This window comes from Neopsephotus bourkii, unplaced genomic scaffold, assembly GCF_033783945.1.
Source record: "Neopsephotus bourkii isolate Nb327-2 ecotype Australia unplaced genomic scaffold, CSIRO-AGI_Nbou_v1 NB_659, whole genome shotgun sequence".
NCBI classification, from domain to species: domain Eukaryota; kingdom Metazoa; phylum Chordata; class Aves; order Psittaciformes; family Psittacidae; genus Neopsephotus; species Neopsephotus bourkii.
In genome coordinates, this window is record NW_026901158.1 from 8,497,484 (window position 1) to 8,524,788 (window position 27,305).

The 27,305-nt window shown below is 45.5% G+C and overlaps 1 protein-coding gene across 1 annotated transcript in view; it reads right to left on the reverse strand.

Moving 5' to 3' along the window:
- The window catches only part of PAPPA (pappalysin 1), a 368,516-nt gene that overhangs the window by 340,616 nt on the left and 595 nt on the right, over nt 1-27,305 (reverse strand). The window lies entirely within an intron of this gene.

A 27,305-nucleotide genomic window follows, 5' to 3' on the forward strand; every position in this document is an offset into this window, starting at 1 on the left:
AAACACAACAGCTCTGCAGCAGGCAGCTACAGAACCCTTAGTCAAGAGGGAAAGTTCCCTCCTAATCCCCCTGCCATTCGATACTGGCTTATGGCTTCAGTACCAACAGACTCCCACCTTGCATGAGGATGTATTTGAACACAAACATAGCATTAAATATAGGCTTATAAGCACGTGCTCAAATCCTGGACTTTAATGGACAGTGTCCATTCCCCTGCACAGAGCCACGCTGCTGGGCTGCAGCACAGGGCTTCAAATCATGAGGGCTTGCACAAGAAATACAGCTCTTCTGTGCATAGCACCAGTTCCTCACATCAGAAAGACCTGGCCAGTAATGACAACACAAATACAAGTGGAACTCAGTCTTCCATAGCCAAAGAGACACAAATCTGCTCTGAAGAGGTCCACAGGCTTCCCAGGAGCTGCCCTTATGCAGATGTAAATGGCTATTACCCCTGCACACATCCTCACTGCAGAAGCAGGTCACCCACACCAAGAAAATAGTTATAACTGGGATGGCCTGGGGTAAAATGTGATTTCTAGGGCTCAGTGCCCCAACTGGAGCAAGTTTTTCAGAGGCTCCAACTCCCGTCACAGCCAGAGCTCTGGTCTCTCTCTTGGAAACCTGGAGTTTCCTCTACACACCAGACTGACAGACAGAAGTGGCCCAGATAAATACACGATGTACCTGACAGTCTTTTATTGAACTATTTTGGCCCAAGACTCCTTTTCCCGTTATGGAGAAGTCTCCCTGCCCAAGCAGCATATGGAAAGCCCCCAGCACTGCATGTTCTCATCATTTGTGAAGCACTGTAAATATTTGAGTCAGTCGATCTTAATCCATAAACACAGCTGGACTCTAGAAACAATGATGGTAACTTCTTCTACTTTAAACAATTGTGTAACAAAACAAACCCATGATAATCACTTTGGGTTTCTAAGGACAATAGGCTCACCCTTTGCACAAAGTTAACATGATGGGACATGTAATTACACCAAAAATAAACTTACATATGGTAAGGCAAATTATTCTCAGCTTTTAAAAAGCACTGTAGAGGAATGAGAGTGGAGGATAAAAGCTGTACAGGGCAAAGCTAGCATTTCATATAATGCACAGAGCTCAAATGGAAACTACTAGCCAAAGGACATCCCTTTTCCCTTCTATCCTCTTCCAGAATGTATTAGTGTAATTGCTTTGTGACCAGGAACATCATCCCCCCACATTCACCCTTAATATAAGCCCTTATGCACACAGTTTACATACAATGAACTAGTGGCTGATCTCCACTGTGATTAAGGAGAGGAACATTTATCCAAACTGCATAAGAAGGGACCCGGACAATCAACTCCCATGTTAAAGAAGTTAAATGGGGTTTAAATTCTTTCCTGAAAGTTCAAATAAGTTCACTTCCTTCTTATTTCCATTGCTTCTTTGCATTTACACAAGTGTGTGCCTTCTGCAGTATAACCTACAAACAGAATTGAACACAACGTGGTTCAAATCCATTTCAGAACTGTCCTAAGCAAGATGCTATTCTGAAGTTGTTAAGAGATGTAAAGTGGATTCAACTAACACCAAAGCACATAACCAAGTCACAAACTATGCAAACCCAAAACAGGTTTTCAAACTGCACACACTTTTCAAAGCAAAATCCTTATTATGGCTACAAACCCTTTATTACTTCCCCAAGACCAACACAAAAAACCTCCAGCTCATATTTTGCATCCAGTTTGCAAGATGCAAGATGCCTTCTCAAACTTGCGGAATCCAGAGCCGAAGTGAAAGCTGCAAGTAGGGAAGGCTCAAGCTCCTTAGACAAGCATTAGTTGCTATTCCAGAACTCCAACAGTCATACTAGCAGAAGTTGCCCCCCTTGTGTGTACCCCGTAGACATTACAATGGGTAAGGTACAAACCAGCTACGTCTACACTGTGAGGCCCAGCTTCCAGCTCTTAGTGAAGTTACCAGTGTGGTAAATGGAGAAAACTGACATATCAATGAATTCCTTAAACCAGGAAAATCCCTCCTTCTAAAATTGCTAGTTGAAAAAGGAACACATGAGCACAACAGTGGATTTTCCAGCTTCATCCCTTGCAATGAGACACATGAGCCATATTAACTGCAACTTCCAAAAAAACCAAGCATGGAAAACATCAGCTCCACAGTATAAGTCTGGCAAAGTTCAGATCAACTAAAGTCAAGATCTTCTAATAGGAACTGACAGGGAAATTCTAGCTACTTGTGCTGCTTATAAATGCTAGCATTATCTGGCAAAGGGATGAAGCCACAAAGCTGAGATCCAGGTTGGGACTGAACTTTCCCAGGTTTCCAGGGAGCTTTGGTAAAGGAGTTCAGTTTGATCCAGGTGGTACCTAAGTCTTCAAGAAAGACCTAAGAGAAGGTCTAAGAATGGTTAAAGGTTCAAAGGAACTCCCTCCATTCAGCCTAAATCCTTCTTTTCAATTAAGAAAACCACAATACAGGATGAGAATTTCAGTGCATGCCATGCAACGCCTTGGTCAGATCCCTGCACTTCCCACCACACATAGTGCCTCTGCTCCATTGGAATATGTAAGAGCATTAAAAAGGGGATAATAAATCTAGAACAATGACCACATTAATCCAGCCCCTGCTTGGCAGGATCTGCCAAAGAACCATTAACAGCCATTGATGCAAGCTCCTAAATGTGGGAGATCATTCACTGACTTCCAAATGATGTCACCCTCCAAATGATGGAATATTCCTGCCCTTTTGTGGCTTTGCCACCCTATTCCTGCCAGGCAGGTAAACAGAATCCCACTTCATCTGTCTGCAGCTTAAAAACACCAACCTACAGCCTGTCCATTGAGGCCCATGTTTTCTAAGAGGAGTGCTTAACATTGGGCACCTAAATCCAAATTTAGGAACATAAGTAAGTAACTTGGGGGGTTTTAAGCCTTTAAAAGCAGGATTTTATGCTCCACTGTTTTCCCATTCCATGCTGTTCTGCAGTAAGGACCTTGAGGAGAGGGAGGGGAAGGCAGAGAAGGGAGACACCATGCTCTCTGGCTTTATTGTCCCACAGACTTCAGTTCACTTGCATACAACTGCCTAAAGAGCAATTCTCCTTAACTAAACCCTCCAGTATTTTGACATTTGGCTTCATTCCACATCCCTGGTGGAATCCCAAGGAGAGCTCAACAAGGGATTTAGCAGGGGGGGTGAAAGAATGCCTGACATGGTTGCGAACAGATACTTCAGTGTGCTTTAAGACAAGCAATTGCACCTTGTCCATCTTCCCAAGCCAACTACTCTGCCACAGAGACTCTCCAAACCTGAGGAAACCTCCTGATGAGTATGTTCTGGAAAACTTATGACTCCAACTGGCTTAATGCTTTCAAACAGAAAACTTCAAATACCAAACTTCTGATCAAGCTATTCTTGGCCATCTCTATTTATAGGACACAAGTAGATTTCTTAGTAGCTAAGTTAGCAAATGCAAGCTGGGACCTGACACCATGAGAGCACAGCTCCAGCACCACCACCATGGACAACAAGTCAGATGCAGGGACATTTTCTCATCATTTTGTTCACAGCAGATCCATGGTGAGGGCTCAAGGGAAAAGAAAGGAAGCTGCTTGACCTTTGAGTGGGAATGTCAGAAGTACTCACCCTCCTCCTACTGGGGTCAAAGGAGAGTAGGCCAACACTTTCACAAAAGTCTTGCCTTATATGTATCAATTTCAAGAGGGAAGAGACTGAGGAGTGAGCAAAAGATGCTTCCTCATGTGGCAACAGCACCTCGTTTCTGGTAGAAGTCCCCTTCCAGGATGGTGATGAGCTGCAGCCCACTTCAGATACAACCACACAGCTCCTTAGACCCCCTTCATTTAGTGTAGGGGCAAAGTATCTTCCAAAGGGATCTCACACAGTGTCAGAATGTGAATCCCCACCTGTACGGCTACAGTAGGACACCAAGGCAACCATCACCCAGCATGAGCAAATGTGCCAAAGTTAAATGGAATTAATGCAGGTATTAGAGTCATTTCTCTGTCACACAATAAAAAGCATTTTTCTGTATTTATAACATCAGAAGGATCTTGCAAGCACTGGCCCAGTTTTATGTGGACAGGCATATAGCATTGCTACTGTCTTCACTAAGATCAGATTTAAGCCAAGACTCAAATTCAAACAAGACTTGACTACATTAGGTTCAAGGTTTGAGCCAAAGCACTCTCCAGCCAGACATTGCTCACTTTGTGGTTTAAATGTTTAAGTTGCCTAAACCCATAGACATTGCAAATTGCAAACAGTTCCAGTTGAACCTCACTTTTGAATTCTTCCTTTACAATTCTTGTGCTTCTCCTTATTTAGTCTTCCCTCATCACTATTTGTGTAAGTTATTCACATCAGAAAGAGTGAGTCACATAAAAATACATAAATAGCTACTTATGGTACAGGACAGAACCCCTCAATACTTTCTATCTGCTAAATGCTTGATTGCTATGTATCTCAATAGATTATTTCCAAGGCAAAGCAAGATTTGGGAGCAGGAGCATTGCCTTTTACTGAAAATAACATATGGCAAAAGTTCATAAGAAGAAACAAACTACTTGAGACAATATAAAATTACATATTTTAAAGTAATTTTGATAATAAGATGTTATTAAAGTGAGCACCAAACACCCCAGGTGAATTCGAAGCTCTCAGGCAGCTATCTGAGAAGCCAGGTTCAGCTAATTCAGTCCATACCCAGCACAACAGCAGCATTTTGTTGTCTTTCCCTAGAACACATGCACAGCAATACATGTGTAGTAATTTCTTCATATCTCTATGCTTGAACAGGTCAATAAGCATGGTGATCTATACCTTTGTACCCCCAAATCCTCATTTAGCATTTCACCTCTGCTTAGCTGAGCCTTGAGCTCATGCACAGCTTATTTGCTGCAAGTCTCAACAAGCCCTAAGTTGACCATGCATTTAGCTCATTTGTATTTTATGTTGTAATTCATATACAGAGTGTTTTGACCCTGATTTCCATAGAAGCAGACTCACGAAGGCTGCTGTTCCCAACAGGATAGCCCAACACAAGCACACAACTCAGATCCCAAGCAGGAGCTACTTTATCTCCTGCTTCTTTGGGGACTACTTTTACCTGGCTGGGCTGTGGCCACCACATCCTTTCCCACCTCACTCTGAGGATGTTGTTGGATAGGACCCCTAAGCTAAAACCATGCAGCTCCAGGTCCCCTGGAGGTAGCGACAGGATGCAATGAGATCTCAGTGCAGTGGAGGCCTCCAGCACCCAGCAAGCTTGGATTCTGGCTTTGAAGGGCTCCCTCCCCTGAATGCTTATTCCAAAATGATTTGCAGATTTTTCTGGAAGTGCAGTGGGAATGAAAACTAAACATTACCAAAAGAAAAAAAAAAAAAGCAGTGAAAACTCATTTTCAGTTCAATTTCAAAAAGTCAATGAGACAACAAAATATGGAAAAGTTGTTCCAGATGGCAAGAACATACTTGAGGAATTTCATTTAATCACATTCATGCAAGATGTTTTGATTTGGAAGACATCTATCAAACGCATACTTAAATTAACTGTCCTTCCTACTGAAGGCAAAGTGAAGCTCCCAGGAGCAGGAGAGGCTCTGGGTGCTTTTCCTTTAGGTACAGTATTCATGGAGCTGCCAGGCTTTTCATTACTCTCTTAAAGAAAAGCCATGGCTCACCAGGACACCACAAGAACATGTCCATTTTGAAAGCAACCTCAAGGCCAAGACAATTCCCACCTCCCATGCCCTTCCTCATAGGTATGATGGGCTGAGTACAGGCACCCTAAATAGATGTGACAGTCCCAACTCCTATAAAATCATTCCTGTTCAGCAAGCCTCCCGTGTTTCGCCCCAAGGTAATTCATAGAATCCTAAAATGGTTTAGGTTGGAAAGGACCTCAAGATCATCCAGTTCCAACCCCCTCCCATGTGTAAGGACACCTCACACAAGACCATGTCACACAAGACCATGTCACCCAAGCCTCTGTCCAATCTGGCCTTGAACACTGACAGGAATGGGGCATTTACCACCTCTGGACAACCAAATGGATGCTCCAGAGGTGTCACTAGGCAGCCCTAAAGCCCTTTCAAAGCATCTTGGAAAAGTCAAACAAAAACACAGGTTCCAATTGGAGAGGGAATTTCATGTTCCATCCGGGTTTTCCCCACACTGCAGTCATTTAACCCGCCTTCCAGAAAAACTGCTGGTTCTAAGATGACTGTTTCATTATATATGTGTATATGTAAGCTGCTCCCCATAATAAGACAGGAGAAGTTCCACAGACTCCACTTGCCTTAATAATTTCATTTATCAAAGCCTGCTAAGAGAACACAGGTACGATAACTTAGCACATGCACAGGTCAGTATCACAGCTATAGCACAGATCTACATTTCAAATACATTTCTTGTCTTTGAGGCCATCACACCTCTCAAATAGAACATTACAAGTAGATTATTTACAGAGGAGTTTTCATTACAAGGTGAAACTCAGTTTACACCCACAGTGCACATCAAAGTTCTTGAAAGATGTGGAGAATTTCAGTCACCTCCAAAGCACTGCAAAAGCAAACTCCTTGCATGGCTTCTTCCTGCAGCTGTGCTCTGAAGGGAGGTCTACATATGCATACAGGTATGTCTATTGGTTATTACTATAATAACTGCAATAAAGCCCTTAGTTTGGTGACTGTTCTAAGTGAAACAGGATGAGATTTAACTTGCCAGCTGCACATTGCACTTCCTCATCTCCCCAAACACTGATTTCAAATAGCCTATTTATCAGATGTGTATCTAACTCCTATTCTACTATGAGGACTAAAGAAGAATTTCCAGTCTTACAAATAGTCCCCTCGTGGGGCATTACCATCTGTTCTGATCATTGCAAAGGGTCCCTCTTTCCTTCTAGTCCAACACCCACTGAAGCATTTCTTTCCTAACTCTAAAACAAAAGGCTGGAGGCTTTCTTGCCTTGATTTATATTCAAATACATCACCAATTAAAAGATAACTGTGAAGAATAGAGCTGGCAATGGAATGCCTTCTGCAACTTGAACTGCAGCATTGCTACCGTGGCATTAGAATAATTAGTTCATCTACCCTCTAATTTGTCTAATTTGCATTGGCAGACTGGGAGCTGCTGGCTACAACATTTCTCATTGAAAACGGTGCTAGGAGAAGGGAAAACAAGGAGGGTTTTTTCCACACCACCCACCCATTCTATGCATAACTTTTCCCTCGTCTCCACCAGCACTGTAAATCTGGACTACATCTCCATTAAGACAAATGGAGTTATACCCCAGATCCACTCTGAAAGTAAAATCTGGTTCACTGAAATAAACCAAACCCATGCCTTCAAATATGCCTCATCATTGCAGCCCCTGCTCTTGCTCCACTGCCAGGCTCAGCTCAGTGAGAGCTGCAGCAAGCTTCTGTTGAAGGGAAGCCTTCCTCTTTCCCTTCTATGCAACACCACCTTTGCTTGCAAAGGGTCTGTGCTAAGTTCAGAAGTACCCTGATTATTCCTCTTGCTATTCACACTAACAAAGGCAGATCTTCCCTTCTCACCTAAGCTGCTCAGGGGGATGGAACATCTGTGCATCAGAAACAGGAGGTACAGAGGAGCTCAAGGCTAAAGGCTGCACCTCAGTAATGCCTTTGTATGACTCAGATGCACATTTCTTGCCATCAGGAATCAGCTATTCCTCTACCACACCTGTGCAGCCAGATGTCATACAAAGGAATTCAAGCCATTGGAAACATCTCCTACAGTCTGCAGGCTTAAAAAGGCAGGGAGACAAAAACTGACAAAGATTTGATTTTCCAGTTAGTTCAAGAATCCGACAAAGCCCATACTGCCTTTTCAGGAGTTGTATTTGTCTATAGGCCCAAGATTTGTGATAACCCTCCTTTCTCAAATCAAAACTCCATTTTAATTGCTTTCATAAGATGAAACCCACCACTACCTATAAAACCAAGCAAGCACAAAGCACACAACCCATAGCAAGCACTTGCCAAAATGTTAGCCTTCAGCACTTCTCTTTAGGCAAACATAAGGAAATGAGATAACCTTTAAATCAGTTCTTGACATGTACTAAATCTAGAAAAATTAGGAAGATTCTCTGGAAAGAGCTGTATAATTTTAGCACTCAGTGTATTTTTAGCGTATGCCAAGAATACTTTGCATACTCAAAGAAGGCTTTCAGGGATTTTGTCAAGCTTTGGAAGACTGGGGTTTAGGTTAAAGGGCAGGAGAAGTAGTAGGTGAATGGCTTGAAGCAGGCAGGAAATACTCACCATAAACTAGTCAAAGTTGGCATCACCTGAGCAACACCCTTTTATTACCCTCACCCTCTTACTCTTCCAAAGCAGAGCTTGGGGATTCACAAGTAAGCAAATCCCTTCTCCCACCCACCTCCTGCTGCTCCTAAGACACAAAGTAGGGGGCAAGAAACAAGATGCAGTCTGCACAGGTATTGTGGAGCAGCACAATTAGAGCCCTGCATTACGATGGGCTCACCCATCCAATACTCCCTTCTTCAAAGAGATGTTCTGCCACACACCTTCCATTTGGATACAGAATTCAAGTGCCACAGGAACCGGTGGTGCCAAGAACAGTATAAGGAGGTAAAACAGGGAATGCAGCTGCTGCCTAGCAGGAGCCCATGAAGACCTTCTGCACCTATGGGGTGCTGAAGTTGAAGCACTCAGACATGGAATAGAGGATTCGCTGAAAACCTCTGCTTAGCATAAGTAGTTTACCCCAAAGAGGAGATGGGTTTCACTGGGAGGGAAGGGACTGCAGGTGGCTGTGCCACTGTGAATGTACAGAGCACTCCTTGTCCTTCTGCATTCCTCAAGTGTGGTGAGCAACAAGTACCACAGGGCAAAGGCACCCTGGCTTCACAGACCTGCACCAACACTGACATTGGTCACAGCATCACACAAGATGTGTGCAGGAGGTGTAAAGGGGCACCTTGTGCTACAGTCTGAGACAATGTGCAAAACCATCAAGGACTTCTACACAAAGATGGAAACTGGACCCAGGAGATATGGGTGACTACAAAAATTTGCTTCCTGTCACTAAAATGGCAGCTCAGCCTAAAGGAGATAGGCTTAACATCACCTCTAAATCAGAGAGCAGAGCAAACCTGAAGGAAAAGCAGACAAGGACAAAGTAGTACACAAGGAGAATCTGGAAGAGGTTACACTCCTGGACTATGACAGCAATTCCGGGCAACTAAGAGGTACAATATAACAGCTTTCCAGCTATAATAGCTTTAAGCTGGACCATGAAGACTGAAGCAAAGTCAGAAGAAGATTTAGATGCCACTCATGAACTATACAATTCCTTGTGATAAGAAATGAAGAACTGCCAACACATTTCTCCCTGTTTCTCCAAAAGCTTTCCAGGTCTGTGGAAGCAGATTGTGCTGTCATTTGCTCTTCACTAAATCAAGGAATCGCTCTACTCAGTTTTCCAAGAGCAAAAGTGCTAACCAGAGATTCATGCTGCTTTAGCACCACCCAGTTCAGTCCTTGGCACCTACAAGTTCAGTATCTGCATTCTCTCCCCCTACTCAGGGCAATTCCTATTCAGAAATACCAGCAGCTCTAAACTCTTTGTACCAGTTTCTGTGGATCACCTCATCCCTAAGCACCAAAATCAGGAACTTCAGAGCAAGACGCATTAGAGCAGGACATTGTGAAGAACAGAAACAAGGATTTAAGTTACACATTACCTCATCTTTCAGCCTTGCACTTTGTGGAGTCACTTTCATTCAACATAAAGACTTTAAGCACAATGACACAAGTTTCACATCTTTGTTTTTGTCCTGTGTAACAGACTCCACAACAGGCAGGAGAGCAGGAAACCACATCCCAAGGAGCTTGCTCAATACCACCATGTAAGAACAGATCTAGATCCCACAGCAAGTACCTCCTGTGCAGGGGACATCACTGATGCACACACTCATGAAGCTAAGGCAGAGAATGTTTGGATTACCTCAAGATGCTCTCAGAGCTTTGTGGTGACCCAGCTGGTCATTCCTGCTCCTGTTTGTCCCAGTAGCAGAGCAGTCCACACAGTGCACTGGTTATGAGTAAGGAGACACGTATGTGCTTCTGTTGGCAGCATCTTCCCAGAAATGCTCACAGAAGCCAACTGGAACGCAGAAAGTCTGGAGACTTCTTTCAGATGTTATACATATAGATTTATAAATCCCATTGCAGATGAAAGCTTGGAGGGAGATTTATTTGCCTCAGCCTTTTGATAACCTCCTGTAGACAAAGAGGTACAGAAGCTGCTGCTTAGCACAGGGTGCACTCCTTGCATGTATTTAAGGATTGTAAATAAGTGTTCCTTAGCCAAATATTTCCACCCATGGGGTGATGTGTTTACATACCCTGTGGTACAGGATCACAGTATAGACTGGGGATATACTGTGCTTCTAATGTTTAAAGCCTAACATGCCACATGCTGGGAATCAGGTAGCCTCAGTATGAGTGACTTCACTGAGAAACAGCACTCCAGATGTGAGAGAGCCTGATCTTCCCTTTTTAGAGATGAGCTCCCCCATGATTCCCTTTTCCCCTGTCTAGAAACCTGAAAATTAAAGTTAGCAGAGGCATAGTCAGAAAACAGAAGAACTTATGTAGCTTGCACAATATGGAATGCATTCAAATCAGCCAGAAAACAGCTACCAAAATAACAACATCTGCAGTTTGCTGGAAAGAAAAGGGTTTATTTATCAGAGCATGAGGATGAACCAGCACATTCTGAATACACAGAGTGCCTAAAGATGGAAACATGTAAGCTTACATTGTCATTGCTGTCCCAAACCTTGTATTTCCAAGGCTTTGGTGTGAGAGCAAGAGACACTCAGCTTGTACATTAGGGCTTATGGGAGACCAAACACACAAGGCAGAAAGTATGTCAAGAAGAAAACTTTCATGATATGCAGTCAATTGCTTCCATAGCAATATGGGCCTCTTCCTTTCCATCCACAGCATTTAAGCAGTCCCCTGTCACTGCACCCAAAGTACTTCCTCATGCAAGAGGTGGCCATCTTCGTATGTGGGAAGCTCAGATGTTGAGTAAAGCACTACCCAGAGCAGTATTTAACCATGCTTCAGTTCCGAGGTAGAACCGACATTGACCCCAGCTGACTTTCCCAAACCCTACGGAGCTCCTCTATGTCCTTCCTCCCTGTCCTCTTCTCTTACCAAAGCATGCTTTGGGGTCACTTTCACCATGGCAAAAGCAGCAAAGGACAGGCAGTGCTCAGAGCAAGGCAATACTGGGACAGGCAACCAGGGCTTATGCGACTTCTTGTCTCCATCCCCTCTGGAGAGTCTTTTACAGCTTGTTCAGAAAGACATCTGCCTCCTTATGCAATCCCATCAGTTTAAGGGTCAGTTTGCCCTTAATGCTTTACCTAGAGATCTGAAAGGCAAGACTGTAATTTCTGACTCTATTCTGATACAGACATTGGCACACAGTACTTCAATAATACCTTACTGGAGACTTCAACATCTATCCTACACTTTAAAACCTTGCTTACCTAAAAACTGGAGTATGTTGTGCAGCATTCCACTTAATTGTTTCTAAAGGCTGCTCTTACCCACCAAGAGAACTGACAATAGGCGCAAGAAAGCATTTTCATTCCTCAGGAAAGGCGAGAACCTGGTCCACCCCTTCCAATTGTTGCTAAGCACTCCGGGATGCTTAGAAGGCAGCTCAGGCACTGCCTTGCTAAGGGAGAGTTGGCTACACACTAGTTAGAGCTAATTAGGCAGACAGGAGTTACTACTATTGCTATATAAGAGTGAAAGCAATAGATCAAACTCAGATCTTGAACTCCTGTAGTAAACACAAAGCATATCAGGAGGAGCTGCTGGCAAGCCCAGCATCTGAGAAACATGGGAATGTGCTTGTGACCCCATCTGCAGGCATACTAACAGCTTCTCTGGAATGTCACAAGCAGGGGGATGTCCTAGAGAATGGATGGGAGCCCGGCTGCCCCCAGATGAGGGAATTTCCTTTGAGTCTGCCTTACTGCAGCAGCATCTGGCAGTGATGCTCTTGTTAAGGCTGCTATTTATAAAGCCTGATTGTTCCTTCAGGGACAGCTCCCGGCATCCAAGGCCTCAGGAGAGCTAGAGTGATCTGGCTAACAAAACACCCAGCAAGCTGGAAAATCAAGGCTGCTTTTCCTTTATAATGCAGCAAACTGAAGTTATGACTTGCCAGGCTCATTTTGGCACCCTCATCATTCAACTACAGTCCTAATGCTGTCAAAAAATAATAATTAAAACCCCACCAAGCTTAATTACCATAATTATGGCAATCCTCAGAGTAAGAGGGACTTGAAAATAATGAGGCAAAGGCACACAGCTCCAACTACCCCAATTCACAACATATTGGGCTTGTAAGACAAGCCTCAGCACACGCAAACTTCACTGGCACCATCGCAGCAGAAGGGACGAGCCCACCTCGCGTTTAGGTTTTATTCCAGACCTATTGCACCCTCTTGTGCCGAGGTCTCAGAATTGCTTTGGCTCGGACGGCTTGAAACTAACGGCTCCGCAGCACTTGACCTTCAAAGCAGCTCTCCTGCTTTGCCATCGGCTGCTGCAGACAGCATTGGAGCAGCGCGATGTTGGGAGATGCTGTAAGTATCCAAGTGACGAGCTTATTTCTGTGTAAGACTGAGTATCACTGACATCAAGATTTTGTGGACCCCTTAAAGCTTCATTTTGTGTGCATGACCTCATACTTTTATTGAGCTCAAACAATAGTGGAAGCTCTATAGAATCACTTGGTAAACAGAGCATCCCACAGATCTGCCCAGCCAGAGTTGAACAGCACCTTTCCTGGGAATCCTTGGAAGGGAAAAAAGCCAAACATCTATAAACACAAAGAGGACCCCTGTAAACCATGAGCATTTCTTCTGCACTAGTTCAGGGCTCAGGCAGGGGTACCAGTGTTTGGTGATGCATTTTAAGCCAAGCACAGAACTGGAGCAAGTTTAGAGGAAATAAGGGGGAATAAGATGTCTGGAAAACACACAAAGGGCTCAGGGGGTACCCTGCCTAGGAAAGAACGAGTTCCCCTCTGTCTTCAATGAGCCAAGAGGGAGCAAAACCGATTTTTCCTCCCTGCTCTCAGTGGATAGGATGAGGAACAACACCACTAATGTGAACCATGGGAGATTAAGGTGAAATATTAGAAAGACAGAAGTCTCCTCAATCAGTCTGTTCAAGCACTCCTCCTCTGCAAATTAAAAGCAGATTAGGCAGGTATGTCAGGAATAACAAGGTGGAACAGATCCTGTCTGGAAGCAGAAGGCTGAATTCCATGATCTCAAGGTCCCTTCCACGCTTGTTACTATTGTGTTCAGCTCTGGAACTGCTCCTCTCTGATTAACAACGGCTTAATTCAGAGTACCACACACAAGCTTATCCAACAACTACATACATAGGTTCTTCTCTGGCAATCCCATACAAAACCCCCAGAGCTGTATCTCCTGCTGGTAACACCAGTGATAACATTCATTTGCAGCTCCTGATTGCTGTGAAAACAAAGTATTTCTAAACATTTCACTGCCTTAATTGCACATCTTAGTCCAAATTAAAGCTCATTCTTTACACCATGAAATAGTTCAGGAATAAAAGATCCACAAGCGTCTAAATCTGACTGAACACCAAGCAGGGTCCTCAGCTGCTCAGCAGTGTCAGCTTCCTTTAAACCAGTTTCAGCCCTTCCTTTCCTGAGGATGAAATCTAAAGAAAATAGACTAAAAGCTAAAATATATGGGACAAGATCACCATAATGCCTTGGTTTAACAGGAATAACCTTCCTACATCTTTCCCTCCTGAAGGCACACTGCTGCAGCAGCAGTGGGGGATCTGATGGGTTTTGCTAAGTGCTGATGGGGAAGTTTGCAAAGCCTGGCTCAGAGGGCTGCAACAACTGAAACGCAATTGCATAGCAATCCATGAATCAAAGCACTTGCAATTACCATTTCAAGGCAGGTGAAACAATAAGGAATAATGAACAAAGCTCAGTCTTCGCTGATGCACCGTGCTTGCTGCAGGAACTGCTAACTGGACACATTTTACCCGGAGCCAAGGTGATTGCCTCTGATAGCCCCACTTAATCAAGCCTGAGAAAAAGGAGACTGTCATCTCATGTATTGCAAAGCACTATTTCAAACCTCCCCCAACACGCACCCAATGGAGCTTTAATAGTCTCTGTTTAGATTTAAAATGGGAGAACAGAAGCCACAGAAGAACTGGGTCAAGCTGTGTGTTGGCTTACAGACGGTGCAGTTCTTGAAGCCCTCAGCATGGGTTAAAGAACCACACAGACAAGCAGCAAAGCCACATCTCACTTGCATAGGTTTGTAGCACAGGAGATGAAGCTCTCTGCATTGAGGACTTGACAGCTTTGACAAGATGTACATAAAAATTCATACTGCAGACCTGGATTGTTGGTGTAGTAGTATTATTATTAGTCAAGTACCTGAACCGTGGGTTCCTCCCCCCTTAGGCAGATTGCTGCATCCTGATGACAGGCTCCTCCAAACATTTCTTAGCAACAACTTTGAAGCAGTCACAAACCACAGGTTGAAAACCAGTGCTTTCAGGAATTCCCTGGCATGCTTTTCCTTGTCTCTCAATCCATCTAACCTCTGGGCTATTGCCCATCTGCAAATCAGACCCCTTGAGCACTCAAACACTGTCTGAAGTGAGCTATAGCCCAGAGCGAGAGTGTTCTCCAGTGTCAAAGCCGGCACCATGGAGGCCTTTCATAGGAGCAGCAAAGCTCAAACTAGGCTCTGAAGTCAACAGAATCAACATGGAGGAGGTGCTGGAGCACCTGGCTCCCATCAGCATTTCTACACTCAGACTTACAGAGAGGAACTGAGGCACTGAAGGATGGGGGAGCAACTAACCTACAAACAAAAACAGGCTGAGAACATTGGGGCTGCTCAGCCTGGGGAAGAGAAGCTGCGTGGAGACCTCAGAGAAGCTTCCAGTATCTGAAGAGGGCTACAGGGATGCTGGGGACGGACTCTTCATCAGGGATTATCACAATATGACAAGGGGAGATAGGTTCAAATTGAAACAGGGGAAGTTCAAGTTGGAGATAAGGCAGAAGCTCTTCCCTGTGAGGGTGCTGAGGCGCTGGCACAGGGTGCCCAGAGAAGCTGTGGCTGCCCCATCCCTGGCAGTGTTCAAGGCCAGGCTGGACACAGGGGCTTGGAGCAAGCTGCTCTAGTGGAAGGGGCCCCTGCCCGTGGCAGGGGTTGGAGCTGGAGGAGCTTTAATGTCTCTTTCAATCCAAACCAGTCTGTCATTCTATGAAGGCTCCAAGGTATAGGCTGGGCTCTTGGAGGCCTTCAGCCCCCCAAAAGTGGCCCTGTTTTTACTTCCAGGTGCAATGCTTGCACCATTGAGCTACTGATGTTACCTAACCTCGCACAGCAACTCATTCTGAACAGTTCAGGCTGTTGTGCAGGAAGGACCATTTGTTCAAACTGCTTTTGTCACTGGACTGAACAGAAACAGCCTTATATAACAGTGGGCTTTTGGCAAGACAGGTACAGAAACTCGGCGAGTGTTATTCAACCCCTGCTCCTCCCAGCTCAGCCTGCTATTAACACATACACTAAACCCCCTACCTGCAGTACTGTAAGCCATGTTGGCAAACTGAAAACAAAGCTGGCCTTTTCAGATGAGCTGATGGAATAGCAGTGCTTGCCTGCAGGAGAAGAGAAAGGGAAGGGAAACTAGCCGAGTCTCGGGCTGTGGGGAATCGACAGCTGGATGATTTCTATGCACCCATCCTGCTCTTGTTCTCCTGGAGTCATAGGGCATTAAGTTCACATCCATATGGAGCTCACACTGCCTTGGATGTGGTGACAGGACCCAGCCACATCCCTGCTGCAGCCCCACAGCGGCTGCATACAATGGCCAGGACTGCAGGCTGAGCTCAGCAAGATGCATTTCAAGCACAGCACCATTGCAGCCAGGGTTCTCAGCTGGCAATGGGACTCATGTACCAAAGGTCACCTTCTCCTCCATCCCCTGAGCTGGGAAGGAGGAAGCAAAGGGGGAAAAGGAGGAGCAAAGGGAAAGAGAAGCTGATTCTCACCACAGCTGCAAGCTCCAACTCTAACTGCTAACCCCTTTGCTCCTTGGAAAGCTAACCCCCAAATCCCTAGGTGTTTCATTATCTCTTCCACTGCCTCCCAGAGTTTCTCTCAGGTAATTGTTCCCACATAGCATCTGCTTCAGTTTGAGCCAGCTTCCTCCTTCACTGTAAGGTTTTTCAGCGTAAGTGAGATGATGGCTTTGCTTCGGCTCCCACTTTCCCTGCACAAGCAGTAGGAAGTCTGAGGGGTAAATAAGTGAGTTTGTGCAGGGACAGAGCTCACACCCAGTCACAACGGAACCACCATCCCCAGGGAACCTGTGTTGTTTGCAATACCAACACACAAAGCACAGAATGAGAAATAACCTTCTACCAGCCAGACAACGTGACCAGGCACTCCAGTGAGAACAGAACTCATTCCCACATGGCTGCTGGTAAAAGCAGTGGCTTTCAGAGAAGTCGCTATGCTTGCTAGGAGCAACAGGCAAAAGGAGCTGAGAGAACTTGCATCTTAGGTCATGGTTAGGTCATTGTAACCCTCCCAAGACAAGTGAGGGATCATGAGCTCATCCGTTGGCAAGAAGGCACCGACTGTAGTTAGCAGGACTCAGAGTAATTTGTGTAATTTAATGGAGCGAATGAAGTCCTGGGCCAGGGTAAATCAGAGCAACATGCATTTTGCACTATTGAAGCAGGTGGGTCATTCTGTTAATAAAGAACTGGAATGCTAAGAATTTCTTCTGTTCACCTTGAAGACAACCCCTGTAAAGCTATATACCAGGTTTAGGTTGCTGGAACAGGCAACTAACTGCTACCCAGTCAAAGGCAAAGTGCTCTCCACCATATCTTTGTCCAACTGGATCTGGGTAAGTGGAAAAGAATAGAGAAATCATGGTTCAAAAGTATCTTAACCAAGCTGTTAGGATGCACCCGGATAATACTGAATCTCAACAGGCAACTCATTATAAAAATCATACTATCACTGACTTAAAGTGTAACAGTGTTCACTGGGGCAAATTCAGTGTTACTTTAGGTTCCTGGAAGCACCTCCATAGCAGAGGGGAGATGGTCTGTTGTACATCTCCAGCTTTGCCCATGATTAGACTCAGTAGCAAAGAGGAACGCTCCACAGTAGCTTCTGCAAGGAGTATGACCAGAGAGCTCCACTGCAATGAAGCATTCACAGCAGACCAGGTTGTGAACACTATTCAAAAAGAGCAAAGGGATGAAGGAGACTGAGCAATGCAACACCTGTGCTGGGTCATGAAGAAATGCTCCCTTTCACCCATCCAGGCAGCATTACTTCTATTAAAAGGCAAGAGGCCCGTCTGAAAAATCAGGCTCTTATCATGGGCATATCCATGAAGTTCCCACAGTCTGGGTGCACATCACTGCATTTGGATGTTCAACCCTACTGTTTTCTTCCCCATCTCCTTGCTCAAATAGGCTGCTCTGGAAGCCAGAAGGGTTGCTTCCAACATGCAGACCCAGGAAAGCTTAGTGTCTCCTCCTAGGCTAGGCTCCAGAAAGAGCATGCTCTGCCTAGCTCTCTTGTAGCAGCTTTAATACCACCTCCCAATAGAGAGGGACACGATTCCTCCAACCCTTGCCATCAATCCTACACCAACACCACTCCATGTCAAAGCCACCCCAGCTTACACACAAAAATACCAAGTCCAAAGGTTTTACACTGAGCATAAGGCTTATGGCCATGACCTATAGTCACCGCTGTGTCTGCCAGTAATTTGCTTTCATGGCAGCAGGCTTTTGGATCTGCTTCTAAACTGAAGTCCAGCAGCTGAGTAGGTGGCCACTTAATATCTCCGGGTACTTTCAGAGAAGATTAGGTGAAAGTCCAAATCCAGGCTGACATTCCCTCTCTCCGAGAAACAGGCCTGCAATAAATAAGGCTGTGTGCAAGTTGTTGTTCTTGCTATATGGTGCTCTGCTCAGGCACTTACAGCCAATATGTTCCTCATTAGCACTCTGGGAAGCTGCGAGTGCATCAGGCTCTGTACAGCCCCAGTTTTAGGCTGTTCTCAAACACATGGAAACACTTTAAAACTAAGAGCCTTGGGACCTGTGCAAGGGTGACAAGTGACGAGATGAGGAGAGGAGACCAGAGCCAGCCCCTGACAAATTTGAACCATCCACTCTTTAATCCACAACAACCCCAAGAATTGATGCTAAACAAACGTAGCCCTTTGCAGAGAGGAGATTACATGTGTAATGGAAAAATTACAGGTATGGGGAGCCTGGCCCACAGAAATTGGCTCAAATTAAGGGCCTTCAGTTTGCTTTCCATGATTAATGGGACTTCCCCTACAAGACTCGGGCAACGTTTCCATCCCCCTCCAAGCCTATTGAGAGCCCCCTATTTTTTTAATGTAAGGAAAATAGAATTTGAAGACTTGAACATTTCCATAACTTACTGTGACCAGGTGATCAAATACCACCTTCCTCTGGAGGCAGGGCTGGCAACCAGGGGAATTGCCTTCAGATCTCACACTTGGGACTGCATTTAGGCCTTTCAGAACCTCAATGTTTCTATGATTTTCTTCATAGCACCATTGCAGCAAGAGGTAGGAGTGATGCCACAGAGCACTAAGCTGACCATTAGAGAAGAAGGTGGCATCTCTCTGCTCTTGGCCTGATGGATCATGGGGATGCCCAGCCCTCTCCATAAGTGAAAGGAAGCTCACATAAGTGAATTTCTAATGGAACAGTTGAGCCCAGCACTAGGCAAAACAGCAGTAGGCCATAAGTGCAACCCCACAGGACTGTAAGAGTTAAAGCTGTTGGAAGAAACATTTGTACATGTGTTTTCATGCCAGTGGAAACATAAGACAAAGTCTAAACTCTGCACTGGCACAGCAGGTTCAGCTTTGATCTCAGGAGGTTCATTTCCTTCATTAGGCTTTTCCTAAAATTCACTTTTATGAACCCTTTTAAATTCCCCCCCACCATAAAAGCCTTTTGAGATTCATTCAACACAAGGGGAGGGTAAGAGAGGAGAATCTCATTTAGTTGCCACTAAACATTACCTGAAGCTGCTGGTCATGTACAGGGGTGCTGGAGCTGTGCACTGTGCCAGTCACAGGAACAGAAGTAGGGAAAAACCCCACTAAGGCAAAAATAAGGCATTAAAAGGAGCACAGGGAGCAGGGAGAGAGGAACAGAACCACAGAGCATAAAGACAGAGAAAGGTGATGCAGCACAGGGAGGTCTCCCACAGAATTTGGAGGGTCACTGCTGGGAAACAAGCAGTTTTCCCATTTCATCTCTGTAAGCTGCTCAAACCACCCATGTAGAGGTCCTCAGTGACACAGTGTAGTGGTGGTCTTGCCAGTGCTGGGGTAAAGGCTGGACTTGATGATCTTAAAGGTCTTTTCCAACCTAGTTGATTTTATGATTTCAGGTTTCTGCTCTGTAAAAGCAGAATGACAACTCCCTCCACAGAGCAGGACTGCAAGGCTTAAAATTCCAGACTAAAGGCACTGAGAGGGGGTTCAGCTTCCCATTATCCAAATTCCAGCACCATCAAGGTGCTTACAGCATTTCTGTAGGTGATTTCAGGCCAGATCTTAGGGACAGACCAAGGGGAATGGCTTGAACCTGCCCGAGGGGAGACTGAGCTGAGCTCTTAGGCAGAAGCTCTTCCCTGTGAGGGTGCTGAGGCGCTGGCACAGGGTGCCCAGAGGAGCTGTGGCTGCCCCATCCCTGGCAGTGTTCAAGGCCAGGTTGGACACAGGGGCTTGGAGCAAGCTGCTCCAGTGGAAGTGGTCCCTGCCCATGGCAGGGGTTGGCGCTGGAGGAGCTTTAAGGTCCCTTCTAATACAAACCAGTCTGGATTCTGTGATTTATGGCTGCTATTCCTATAAGGAGAAGCAGAGGAACAGAGGGGCACCTTCTCTAACTGCAGTACGGATAGTTTTAACTATTTATTCATGATGGGCTCCTTGCACAAAAATCATATCTACATCATGTGCCCTGTATGTGAGCTAAAGGTTGAGTGTTGAGTTCACTTCTCCAAATGGAGGTGTGGGTCCTTCTCAGCAGCATGCCACCTTACACCACTAAAGCCTTTCCAAGAACAAGAGATGCAGAGTCTTGCCTGGGTTGCTGAATGTAGTCCCTCACTATTTAGTCTACTGGTCTGTATCATTCTATTCACAAGCAGCAGCTTCATTTTAGCAGTAGTGTGTGGCTTTACCTCCACTACTGTTATTAAAAGCTGCTTATTATTGCCAGTTACTGGGAGTAATTTAAACAATAAAACACTCAGAGCAAATTGTAAGACTATTCACCAGCTCACTGGTGCGGATGAACTCACTTAAGTCCTTGGAAGCAGAGCTACTGTTCTTCATTAATAACCTGTGTTCAGATCCCTGCTTGGGCACCAGTGAATCCTGGGGGGCTGTGTCCTCTGACATGAGATAACAATCCCCATTCACATGCTCTGCCTGCTTCTAGAGAAAGAAGTTGCCATTTCCAACCAGTTTCCATGGGACAGATTCTGACCCCAGACTAAGGAGCACAAGCCATCAATCCACACCAGGAAGGCTATTCAGTTATTCTAGTTTCAAACCTGAGGTTCTGCCCTCCTTTCTTGATGTTCACTTAATTCACTGTACCATGAACACAACTGGATTTAACAGGACCCAGGAAACACAGGCCTCTGCTTTCCTGCTACACCCACCCCAGGCCTCCCCCTAGCCCAAACTCAATTTCAATTACATTTAACAAAGCTAGGTGGATGGGCAGCGTGGAGTCAGATGAAGTTCAGTGCAGACAAATGCAAGGTAATGCACTTAGGAAAGGCTAATTTAAACTACACTGGGAGGAAAAAAAGCCCCAGAATACTTCTGCGAGATAATCATCTGCTGTGCACAGAGAGGGAACTGAAAAGACTAATGGAAAGAGATGGCAAGTCCTTCCTTGGGAAGCTGCTCACCACAGCCTGCAGTAATCTGAGCTCACCCCAAGTCTTGCGGCACTGCAGCAGCAGAAAAGCTCTGGGAGATCAGAGACTTCCACACAAGTACAGCTCGAGCAGAGTCTGAGTCAGGAAAAGATGCAGGAAAGAGCAACTCTTTGTGTGAGCCAAAGCAAGCCGGGATGCTCTGGGTACCAGCTGCAGACCCCAGGGCAGACAATTCTGCCCAGAAACACATACAGTCATAGAATAGAATCACAGAATAGTTAGGGTTGGAAAGGACCTTAAGATCATCCAGTTCCAACCCCACTGCCATGGGCAGGGACACCTCACACTAAATCAGGTCACCCAAGGCTCTGTCCAGCCTGGCCTTGAGCACTGCCAGAGATGGAGCATTCACAACCTCCCTGGGCAACCCATTCCAGTGCCTCACCACCCTTACAGGAAAGAATTTCCTCCTTATATCCAATCTAAACTTCCCCTGTTTAAGTTTGAACCCATGACCACTTGTCCTATCACTACAGTCCCTAATGAAGAGTCCCTCCCCAGCATCCTTATAGGCACCCTTCAGATCAGTCCAACTCTCTAGGAGGTGTGAAGCCCTGTACAGACACATTAGCCACTGGTGAACAAAACCCCATAATATGCTCACAGTCATTTTACAGACTAGGATCCTGTATCTAACAGATTCCTCCACCGTGAGATCTTGGCATTGCTGCAGCACATCAGCTCTCCTTACAGCAGCACAGCTCTCCCTTGTGTGCTGGAGAGACAAGCCCAAGCCAGGGTGAACATGGACCCATAAACTTGTCACAACAAGAGCTAGCCAGAAGCTCAAGCTCTCTGTGATACCATCTAGATTTGCTGAGGAGCAGAAGGAACTGCACGTGGGGCCTGTCCCAGGGAGCATCCTGCTTTGCTTTCCACTGCCACAGCCCATGTCCACACCCCAGGGGAGAAGCCACATCACTGCTCACAGCTACACAGCAGGGCAAAGGAGAACATCCTCACTCTTCATCTAGTGCCTTAAGCGCTAAGATCTGCCCTTCCGTACACCTTACAAGGTCAGAAAGAGATGACAACTGTGGGAAATGCAGCAACGCCAGGGCTCTACCAGCCTTGCCTGACTATCCCATCAGGGAAAGGCTGCATCGCAGGCCCCATGGAGCATCTCCCAGGCTGGCTCCAGGTCAGGAAGCACATTTCCTGAAGTGTGGAGCCCTCTGATGGCAGAAGCAGGCAGGGCCAGTCGAAGCATCCCAAATGCTGCCCCGCTTTGCTCCATTCATCTTCAGTAATTGAATGCATGCCCCGAGGGGGGTGCTCTGTGCAGGGGCGAAGGGGAGGGGAACAGCATTTATATTTGTCTGCACAGATTTAGTTTGTCTTTATCTGCAGCTATTTTGAATGTCATGGGGAGTTAATGAAGACATGTTGTGCATCTGCAACACATGGAACAACTTCTCTCCTGTCTCAGCATATTAAATTCTTACTTACATTTGGAGTTAGAGGGAAAGAAAAGACAAACAAAAAGGGGAGAGATAAAAAGAAAACAAAGAGATAAGGCAGTAGAAGAAAAGAAGAAACTCCCTTTTTTTATTTCAGATCTCAAAGTTGCATCCCAGCATTTTCCAGCCCCTCCATCTCTATCTTCATTGGAGTTGTCACCCCAGAAGAACCGTCCCAGCCCATTTGGCAGGACACAGGAGCAACCTCTTAAACACCCCATTTAAGATCACACAGTCCACTCCCCACCACAAACACCAGTCAGGTGAGGGCACAAAGCAGCAGTATCTGCACAACCAGTGGCAAGTGGCACATCCCCAAACCCCGATGTAATGCACCTGCAAGTGGAAAGAAGGAATGACATGGCATCCAGCAGCACCCCAGGGCTCCCACCACAGGCACACATACTGCTCTGCAGCTGGGTATTTTTAGTTGCTCTTCCTGTACTACAGACAGGGAACTGAGGCAGACAGCAAATACAGGCTCAGATCTATACAGCCTCTCTGGCCTCCAGCCTCTGTCCTAAGACAATTCCTGGCTTAGATCTCACCAGTCACTTCCAAGAGATGAGACAAAGCAGTGGCAGAGAAAACCCCTTTCTCTAGGATATCCCTTCCTCATCTATCCTCTCACCCTCTTGGGAGAGGCAGGAGTACAGACCTTCCTTAATCATGGATCTGTTCTCTTACAAATTAAGATCTTCCCTTTCCTGGCACTTCCCATCCTCTCTCTCCCCACGGCAGGATCTGGCACACCATAGATATTCTGGTTTGGCCTGCAGTTTTATTTAGACTGCTCCTTGCTTAGGGGATTCTCTGTTTATATCATCAGAGGGTGTTAATAAGGGCAGAATGGTTTCCAGATCCACACCAGCTGACTGGATTTCCTGAACCCACGCCATCTGTGAAAACAGAAATGTTCCCTTCTCCTTGTACACACAGATAAATGCATTAAGGCCAAACCTCCCGGGGCAGGAGTACAGGAGAGCTTTGGACTTCTGGCCAAGTGAAGCCCAGCGAGCTCTGGAACGAGGTGCACAACTACCATTTGTAATATGGAGGCTCAGCTGAAGACACGACAGATCTCATCACTCTGTGGAGCAGACAGAAGAGTTTGACATTTTAAAAGAGCACACTAAGGAGTTCCTGGAACCATGCAGGCACATCTGGCACCAGCCACCTTCAGAGACACAGGAATACACAGACTCAGACCCTGGCTGGTATTACAGCATTCACATGCCCCTAGCATCCAGCTCTTCCATATTTCAGTGCAGGCTTTCCTGGAGTCACTCACTCACCAGCTACACACAAGAGCACAGTGCACTAACCCACATGCAGAAAGGCAGCACAGCAAGAGAGGTGCTTGGGAGATGGGACACTCAGGCTTACCAACAGCCTGGGGTCTGTCAGCAAGAAGGGCTTATTTCTGGTAAGCCTGACACCGGTTCAATAACAAACTCCCAGCCTGGAGTGAGCGATGCACACCGAACTGGGAACTGGAAATGTGAATTCTCAGCCAGGACTGCTGGCCCCTCACCCTGATGCTCATCAGGCTCCCGCACACTGCAGCATTATCTAGGCACTGGTGTGCAGACATGAACACAGGGCTCAATCAGCTTCATGCTTCCACATTAGTTCTCCCCACCTAACACAGCTCAATGCTGCCCAGACTCTTAGGAAGGAAATAACAGAAGCAGTACAGCCAAACCCCCTCATTATTCTAATGCGCCAGCACAAAAATCATCCCAACTGAAAACAGGCTACAGGATCGGAGTTAGTCTGGCCAAAGTCACATCAGGAGGCAGCTTTGAAATACTAAGAAACAAGCCAAGAGGGGATGGGGACGAGTCTAAGAGTTAAGTCCCTTATCCAGGTACCAGCACCCAGAACCAATACATATACTAGGTTATCCCAACATGGATAATACTGTTAGTTTGGCAAACTGCATCAGTTCAACAGATGTGATGAGCTCTGCAAGAAAGGGGAAGGATTCCCCTTCTATGATTCTGTGATAGACTTTACAACCAGGAGCCAGAGCAGACCTACAGAGCAGGAATGAAGTGCCTCTTGGGCTCAGCCATAGCATGTCCCTTCCTTCTGTACAGGTTTTTGTTGTTAAAACTAGTCCTGTTGCAGGAAAGGATGAAGCAGCTAAACTGGAATAGAAGTGAGCAGCCAATCCGCAAGACCTTAGGAGTGCTCCAAATCGCAGGAACTCTTAGGCAACAGAAGCATGTATCCCACATACCCATCATACCCCAGCTGCAGAACCAGGACACTTTTGTATCCTCTTCCTTTGCTGAGAGTGCTCATATCTTAGGTCTGATCTGGGGATAGACTGGTCTTTATTGACCGGTTCAAAGTCACCTTACAGGTGAGGGAGCACCTAAAGGAGTGACACCGCACACTGTGATGAGGTTGTTTCACCCCCTAGTGCCATTCACTCCATGAACAAGGAGAAGCTGACCACAACATACCTACCTAAGCCTTTTAGTTTCCAGGCAGGCTTAACATCATAGACCATTCAATGCCAAGACACAGTGGAAATGAGGATATTCCCCTTCAGAAGCTTCCCTTCTTCCCCAGCTTACTGAAACCCAAACACCTGGTTGTTTTCCGTCATGCAAATAAAAATGCTTCCTACAGCTCCCATACTGCAAAGGACACAAAGCATCAGTAGCCCAATTCACTCAAGTGTTCTTTGCTACAAAATTAAGCTATGCACACCTCAAAACTGCCAGCACCCTTACACAGGAGCACCTTGCACATGGCATCTACAGCACTCAAACAGGTAGCAGTGCACTGACCATGGGGGAACAACAGGACACAAAAGCTTGGCCTCCAAGTGCAAAGAACCCCTGTGTGTTTATAGCAAATCCAGGCACCAACTTGGTGTTTGTGAGGGATTTTGGTTTGTGCTAGCATAAGTGCCGCAATACTGAGATTGTCAAGGTCTTCGATCCTTGATGTGTTCAGAACTGCAACTTGAACCCTAAAATACTGCTCACACTATGCCAAGGCCTTGTTTAGCTTATGACAACCACCTACCTCAATTAAAAAGAGCAATTTGCTACGCATTATTCTTAAAGTCACCAAGCTTCAGAAGAACAGCCCTGCAAACACTGGCTAGCATCCAAAAGCACTCCATTATAAACAATCTTACTCTAGTACGCAGCTACACTAATGCATATACATGAACTTCATAACTTAAATCCACATTACGTAGCTTCCATCCCACCAAGTCAGAGTTAACAGTTATTTCAGATCCCCATGCAATATATAAACACTGTACCTCTATATTTTACCTTCATTAACAGAAATCTGACCATCCAGTTTCATTTCAAGAACTCAAATTCATAACACAGCAAAATTCACTTATTTTTTAATAATCCAACTCAGTTTTCCACTCTTGATCTGGTGTTCATCATAAAGGGCCTTAGAAGATCACAAGTATTAAACTGCATTCGATAGCAATGGCACATGTAATCCAATAATCCTGTCTCAAACAATAGCCAAGAACAAGCATTCCTATTTTCAACTTCTTTATGCTTTAACCAGCCTCCCAAAAGTCACTTTATATGGCTTATGGCTTAATTTTAGTTTAAAAAACATTCCTTTCTGTGGTTTTCATTTGTTCTTCGGTTTAAAACCCCAACAAATTACTAAGTGTATTGCACATGGCAGAAGCTTCCTTACCCTGGCTTTATTTTCACACTAAGCAGTTTATCATCTATAGCAATGTTATGACCTCATCTCTGCCTCAGTTTCCCTAACACACAACAATTGCTTAGGCGATCACACAGTAATTGCTGTGTTGGCAGAACCAGTAATCACCCTTCTAACAAGTAAAGCATTTCATTGTTTCACACCATTGATTTCTCCTCTAAAGTAATTAAGAGCATGAAAGACAGGAATGAGCCTCATTAGCTCCCACAAGCACAGGCATCCTCCAGCTCTTCCATGAGCCTATCCAAGGAGCAGGCACAGACATTAAAGCAGCAGCAGGGTGTTAGCTGCAGAGGTTGCATTCCCTGCTCTGCAAGCTTGTGATCTCTGATAACTCATGTGCAGCACCAAGCACAAGCACTACTTTGCACTAAACTCATTAGATAACATCCCAACAAAAATCCCATGTTCCAGCCTGTACAAACCAGACAGATAGAGAGAACTGCCATGCAAGAGCTACCCAGAGCCATCACCTCCAGCTTCTCTCTTTCCCTTAAAGCCCACTGACAGTCTTTCAGACTAAAGCAAGCCTTTTGCTGGATCTCCCTTATCTTATTGTACAGCAATTTGTTGAAACATTCATAGGATCACTATGCATTTCATTTACCCTTAAGGCCAACCCCTCTGCTTATTAAATTAGGAAGATGAATGAGGGATTTGCTCTCTTGCTAGCAGCCCAGGGGATTCATTAGTCAAGTAAATGATTGCACTTGCCTCAAGTTATGCTACTGCAATGTTTGTAATGTGTCTTCTGATCTCAGCTCCCCATGCACTTTTTGGAAACAAGGCTTGCTTTCATACAGGTCACATTTAATTCCAGTCATTTGACTTCAGTAAATGGAAATAAAGGCCTCAAATGCACCATCCTTTGCTCAGCCCTCCAAGCATTTCACAGAACAAACACAAGGGGAAAACCAGGAGCTACATGTAAGTTAACAGTATTCATCCCATT